Genomic DNA, 7,427 nt, shown 5'->3' with positions numbered 1-7,427 from the left:
TGTAACAATAAAATACATTTTCATCGATAACGCATTAGACTGATAATGCAAAGAAGATTTTATCGTATTTTTAAGCATGTTCTTACCAATAGATATATTATTTAATCAAAAATCCAGCGTTAAAATAAAAAAACGTGTTTTTGGAATAATAAAATGCTCCTAATATTTTTATATGCTAATAAAATATATTTGCTACCCTTGAAAAATTTAGGTTAAATGTGAAAGAAACCGATTAGTGAAATAAAAAAGATAAAATATTAAAATAATTAAGGCACATTCTAGAAATTTCAAAATGTTTTTGACATATGAAAACTGCAGTTTGTCTGGTTTACCAACATTTTTTACAAAAATTAAATTGATTTATGCCATTCTTGTTATTTTTCTCATTATCTGTGTTTATAATTCAGATGCTTTTGCATTGAATTACTACAAACGAAGATAAATGTGAGTATAGATGATAAAATATTTTCTTCAATCGAAAAAGTCATTACTCTTGTTATATGAGCTAAGAATTTTTTTATTTTTACATAATTTATCTAATAAATATATTAAACACGTATTTGATATGCAACAAAATAATTATCTGCTATGTTCGCTCAAAAAAAGATGTTTTGACTGTAATTTCGTTTGCTATTTAGTCTAGCTTTTTTTATCGGTTTGAGTATATCTCATAAATAAACACACAAAGTTTTACTAACTATATAAATTATATAAGAAAAAAAGATTTTTTTGTAATTTAATGTCTTTAAACGTGTTTTTAGTTTATTAAAAAGAAGTTTATAATCTAAAAAAAAAACCGAAACCTTTTTGTTTTATATTTACAATCTAGAAAAAAAAATAAAACTTGAATTTTGCAAAATACTATATAGTTTTACTATATGCGAAATATGCCTTTTTTGTTTCACATGTATGCTGATATGATTTTAGATGTAAATTTTTCTATTTTAATTTCCTAGATCAGATAAATAGTCAGCTTATAAATATTACCATGTGATTAGAGAAACTATATATGACAATGTAGCAATTTTCTTTATAAAAACAAAACATACTAAATGGAAAAAAATATAAGAATATTTAAAAGTTACTAATAGCTATATAAAATTAAGTAAAACATAATCTATACTAAAGAAGTCTTTCATATATATTATTATATATGAAAACAGTACCATCTTGTTAAATTTCTATGCTTTACCGCATTATGATTTTTTTTAGATTTAAATAATATTATCTGATTATATATTTACCTATAATTTTCCAGTTTATATTATAAAATAAAACTGTATTATTTTGATATTTGAATTTTTTTCAATAGAAGTGACCGAATTTAAAACATCTACGTATCTTTTTCCCCTATCAAAAAATTGAATTTTTTTTGAATATCATTAAACTTTAGTTGATCATAAATAATTTTATATGATAATGATACAAATAGAACCGAAAAAGATAGAAATGGATAAATTAATGATAATATTATAAAAAAAATTTATTTGATAGAAGATAATTACAAATAGAACACATAAAATAACATAAATAAATTATACTATTATGCGTAAGCTAAACTAATTTAAAGCATGTAGAAGAATATTTTGCTAGAAATCAAATATTGCACCAGTAAAACTAGGAAACAACGTGCAGAAATGCATCAATATAAAAAAACGAAAATTTGAATTGACCTGTTTTGCTCAGTGTAGTCTGTTTTTCCGCTTTTAATCGAACATATGACACATGTTCTAAGTGATATAAACGATTTTTTGGTTGTTTATTTGGATTTTTTAATCATGTTGTCAAGCCAAAAGACACGAAATAAATGTAAACATAGGCCTCATATGTGAAATTTCCGGACAAAATATATATAAATTTATGCCATTAAAACTTCTAACGAAATATTGTAATTAAAAAAAAGATCAATAAGTAGAGAAGCAAATTTATGGACACAAAAATCCTTGACCATAAGGTTTTGGATAATGCATTTTTTGTGTATAAGTAGATATAAATTTGCTGCCTCGAAATTTATGTTCATGCATGGATTATCATATTTAACTAAGTTATAGAAAAAGTTCTGAGACTATAACAAAAAATATGAATATATAGAATAATGAAGATCACAGCCTATAACTGTTTTTATTAATTTTTTATTAAATATTTTTTTTGTTCATATTGCTATTGTTGCAAAATTTCTCGCCGTATATTGTATTTTAGGTAAACTTTCTTGTATGAGATTCAAAAATTATAAGCAATTTGGTTAATTAGCCTTTTATAAAAATATTAACTTCGGAATCTTTTGAAGAAGATACAAAGAATCCATACGATCTTTTTTAAACTTGAATCCTGCTATGAAATTTCTAACTATATTAAAATACTAATTATAAACTTTCTAAATAAATTAGTACTATTATTTTTAATCATTACTGAATATAAATACAGTAGAAAATGTGAAACGATATAAAGAAGTAATAGAGGAAGTAGAGTACGATATAGAAGATTCATACATTTATAAAAAAAAGGCTCGATGTAGATCTTCATATATTTTAAACACTGAATATAAGTTTAGATATTAAAAATTTTTGTTGAATTTCTTTTCTGCATGTATTTTACGGGGTTTCGTTTTTCTCTTATAATATACATATAAAAAAATCTTTTATATGTAATTTGTATTTTAGCTTAGAAATATGAACTTTTACTGTGAATACTGCACTTAGTAGCTAATTTTCTATAAATTTCACTTAACCTGAACTGAAAAAAACCTGTACTTAAAAAGATGATTGCATGGCGTAATCGTATCTGTAAAATATATGAATGTCCCAGAAGAAACAATGAATTTGATTTAATTAGATTATATGGGTATATAACTATTCTGATATAAATAGATATCATTAAATGTATGTTTATAATATATTTGATTAAATTATTTGTTATTATAAATATTTCCCTCTTTGAATCTTCATAAAGAATATTACACTATCATAGTGGTATTATAATATTTTTTATTAAGGATCATGATGAAATATGCAAAAAGTGGATTTTATAGAACATAAAGATTATGATTTTTTACCTAATATTACAAAAAAAATTCTCGATATTATGCGCAGTTTTTTTCTGTTTATCATAAGTACCTGAATATAAAACAATAAAAAAAATATTATCAACGAATTTCTAAATGTCTTATAGAAAAATGATGCTTGCCTCATTCATATATATATTATACCTTTTAATGCATTTAATTAGTATCTCATATATAAAATGATCCAAAAAGTTACACACACTTCGTAATTTACATCTAATTCATATTGCAAATTGGGATGATACATAAATATATTCTTTACTCTTTGTAGGTGATATTATTATGCAGAATTTTTTTACTAACGAATAATTGGTGTAACAGATACAAAACTTTTACTTAAAAATATTAATATTATAAATATTCATGTTTTAATGCAAAAAGGCATATTTTACTTAAACTAAATCGCATTCCTATAAAAAAAATAAATGACACTTTAGTTATATATATTATAAATACAATATATAAGAAGGTATTTGTATTTTCTAAATAAGATAGATATCTTAGACAACTTTAAATATATATTGAATCTTTTATTTAATATAATAACTCGTCGAATTTTTATTACATAAAGATTCTCGTTTTATATCCTTTATATAAAAAAGTATTAAATTTTTGATTATATAAAAGTCTAGATTTATACAGAAATTGCTGAATTTTATGCATAAAAAAATGTAAAACTAAACAGTGCATGGATTATTCATTTACTATATTTAAAATCATAATAATTTATAGTGTTTAATAGGATAATTATTTATAATATTAGGGAAGTTCGTGTAAATTATATATTTTAAGCTATATATTGTAAAAAATTTCTGTTGTGTTCTTTTTATATACAAACATATCTTGCGAAATCTAATTTTTAACAATACACCGAATTTACATATAACATAAATTATTCTAACTGCAGTTTTTTAAATTTTATTCGCAGTGTTATGCATGCAAATTTTGTTAAAATTTTTATCTTTATTATGTTTTACATATAGGCGCAAGATTACTAATCAAAATACAAAATTAAAGTTTAAGCGCAATTAAATATTAAATCAGTAGAGAAATAAAAAAATGATTCATCAAATTTTAGCATATTGCACAAAATGCAATTTTTTAATTATAATATTCTAAATCTTGTTATTTCCATCATCATTTATATCCACTTCGGTTTAATTTGTTATACGTGATACCTATTATGCGATTTCTTAAAATACCCTAATAACTTTTGATTTTTCTATGTTAAAAACAAAAACATCTCTAAATAATAGCCTATTTGTACCCATAGCAGGAGAATTACTATTTTACCAAAATTTGGTTGCAAAATATCAAATAATAAGCTAAAATATTGATTGTCTTTTAAATATTTTACTTACCGCTATATCATAATCGAAATACATTTTTTTTATTATTCGCTAATTACATTTTATTTACATTTATATTATAATTATCTACAAATTTATAAGACATTTTTATACGTTCTTGATGTATATTTAAAAAACACAAGAAATAAATACCAATAATAATCAAGTTTGTGTGCAAAGCAAAGTGTTTTTTCTTTAGATATGAATTATGTAAATATATTCCTATAAAAATAAGTTAATAATGTTTTTTATATGAATTAAAATGCGAAACCTAACTTTAATTGATGTGTACTTAAATTCCTCAATAGTATTTTAAATTAAAAAAAATAGCTACCACAACAGTATGGCTTTATACGGATTGTAGATGTAAGAGATATTTGCATATTAAAAAGTCATTTGGATGTTTAATCTATAGGAAAGCTTATATATAATTTAAAATCGATAAATATGTTACAAAAAAAAAGATGATAATTCTTAGAAATGATTGTTAAATCTCATTCATTCTCTAATTAAATAAGCTTACTAATGTGATTTCGCTGTTATCTATATGTTATGAAAAATTGGAGCTCTTGCAAAAAATAATAATTTATGGCTTGATTTATTTGAGACTTTTAATTTTTTTAAAGTATACTTTTACGTGCTAGAAGCAAATAAAGTTGTCCTTACTTCTTTATACTTCTCATAATTATCAAGATTTAAAAATGAGTTCTTTTCATTCTAGACTTGTTAATTTTTAGTATCCTCTCTAATCCTATATTTTGTGAATATGCACCTGCTTTAGTTGGCATTCAAACCTGCTTTTATTTGAATTATATTCATGATTATGCACCTTTTGACACGCCAAAAACGTGCGATATTCATAAAAATATATTAATGTATATTTTCTTTAATTTACATAAACAAAGTATGATTTTTTTGCCATTATAAATAATATTAATCAACTTTTTTCTGTTGCCATAATTGACACACACATAAATTAGAAATTCTTCTGATGTTTTATTGTAGCCATTTATTAGTTTTAAATCAATATATTTCTGTTTAATTTTCATATTTAACAAATTCGCGGTTTATATTATGGGAATATGGTCTTAATTTTCCTATAATATACATAACATTTTTTTTAATTATATATGCTAAAACATCATGATTTTTAAATTATACATTTTTCCATTTGATTGAATTTACCTGCCTTTGCATGAATCCTTTATATAGTAATATGAAATATTTATCGAAGAATCATTATATAACATGTATTTCTCATATATTATCACCTTTTTCATTACTTCTTTCTTTAATCATTATTACAACAACGATTTCTATTTAAAGATTTTAATCTGTCATCTATAATTTTCATGGTGTCTTACACATATTATGGTTTATCCTTCACATTTATCGTTCCAATAAATGTTATATCTAAAACATTGCATGTTTGATGCCATTAATTATAGCAAATACTTAAATTCATTTTTGAATAAAAATCTCCAAAAAAAAATATTTTTGCACGCTAATGAACAATATATGTTACATATCATATATTCTTTTTTTATAAGCGCAGATGTAATATTATATAAACCTATTTTATAAATTTGGTGACCTCATATCATTTTTATGATATAATAGAAACCATAATCAGAGTATTTTGCAATAAATGTATTCTTAAGCTAAAGATAACATTTAAGTTTAAATTAGGTTTTAAATTTTTTGTCTTTCTATAATGATTTTTCAATTTCTTTCATCTGTTTTAGTCTAAAGTACATCATCTTTTATTCTATAAATAAAAATTTATGATTTAGGTCATAAAATGCAGTATAATATGATCTATTCGAGTTATTCATCATTTTTTATAATGGTTGAGTATATAGGCTAAGTGTTCGTATATATCGATCGTCATATTATATATATAATCTTGGTTTATATTTCTAGGAATCCACTAATTATTTAAGTATCAACCCCAGAATTAAAAATGGTTTCTCTAACCGAATACAAATATGTTCGTTTTTTACATAGTGTCACTTTTATGTGTGTGAGTTCAGTTTAAAAAATATATAACTTAGTTCTGTAAAATTGTCTTCGAGTTTTTCAATACAAATTTTATACCGTTCAACATGAAGTGAATAGTTTCTTAAAGTTCTTCGATATTGCAGTAAGTCATGGACATGCATAACAAATATAATAGTACTAGATTAATAGTTTTACATGACTATCTAGAATTATGGCATTAAATAACATTTGAAGAAAAAAAACGTGGATCAACATACAGCAGATAGTTGCTTTATATTTTTATTTTAAAAGGTCTTTTTTTATAATTTTGACAACAGCTTTATAAATTGCATTAAATAATGATAATAGCTTTTTACGGTATTTAGTCTCCTTTAAACCTCAAAATCGATTTTTAGCACACTTGTTATAATATCTGTAGCATATACTCCTTAAATTATCTTAAAATATATTTAATTCACCCTCATGACTGTAAATACAGCTTGTTATATTTTTGATATATGTTTTTATGATAAAAGTGCAATGTTCCCAGATAAACTTTTCTTATAATTTTATTTCAATTCATAAAAAGTAATTTTGTGGTATTTTTATTTACTAAAAGCTTTTTTTTTAAATTTTCAGCTAAAAAATTTATTTATTCATATACGATAAATTCTATAAACGATCAAAAAGTGTCAGCTGAATGTAATATTCAGGTGTATAAATCCCTATAGTAATTATAGATAAAAAATAATTTTGCTCTACTAATTTTTATTTATTTTATATTGAATATATTATTGATATAATTTTGTAGAATTTCATTACGATTTTTGATAAGATTTATGCTTATATTTTATTCAAATTCAATATATTAATGCACCAATTTGTGTCACTGATTACATATTCGCTCCACGGCGCTTCATTTGTTTTAGATTTCGCTGAATTCATAAATAGCTATTATTTTAAAAATTCTATGTGTTACTTCTTTCTTTTTTTTTGTTTGAGATACTTAATAGCAGAAAAAAGATCTTTAACGTAGA

This window comes from Rhyacophila brunnea, unplaced genomic scaffold, assembly GCF_057557595.1.
Source record: "Rhyacophila brunnea isolate RB1 unplaced genomic scaffold, BYU_Rbru_1.0 scaffold_66, whole genome shotgun sequence".
In the NCBI taxonomy this organism is placed as follows: Eukaryota; Metazoa; Arthropoda; class Insecta; order Trichoptera; family Rhyacophilidae; genus Rhyacophila; species Rhyacophila brunnea.
This window is presented reverse-complemented; position numbering follows the sequence as displayed.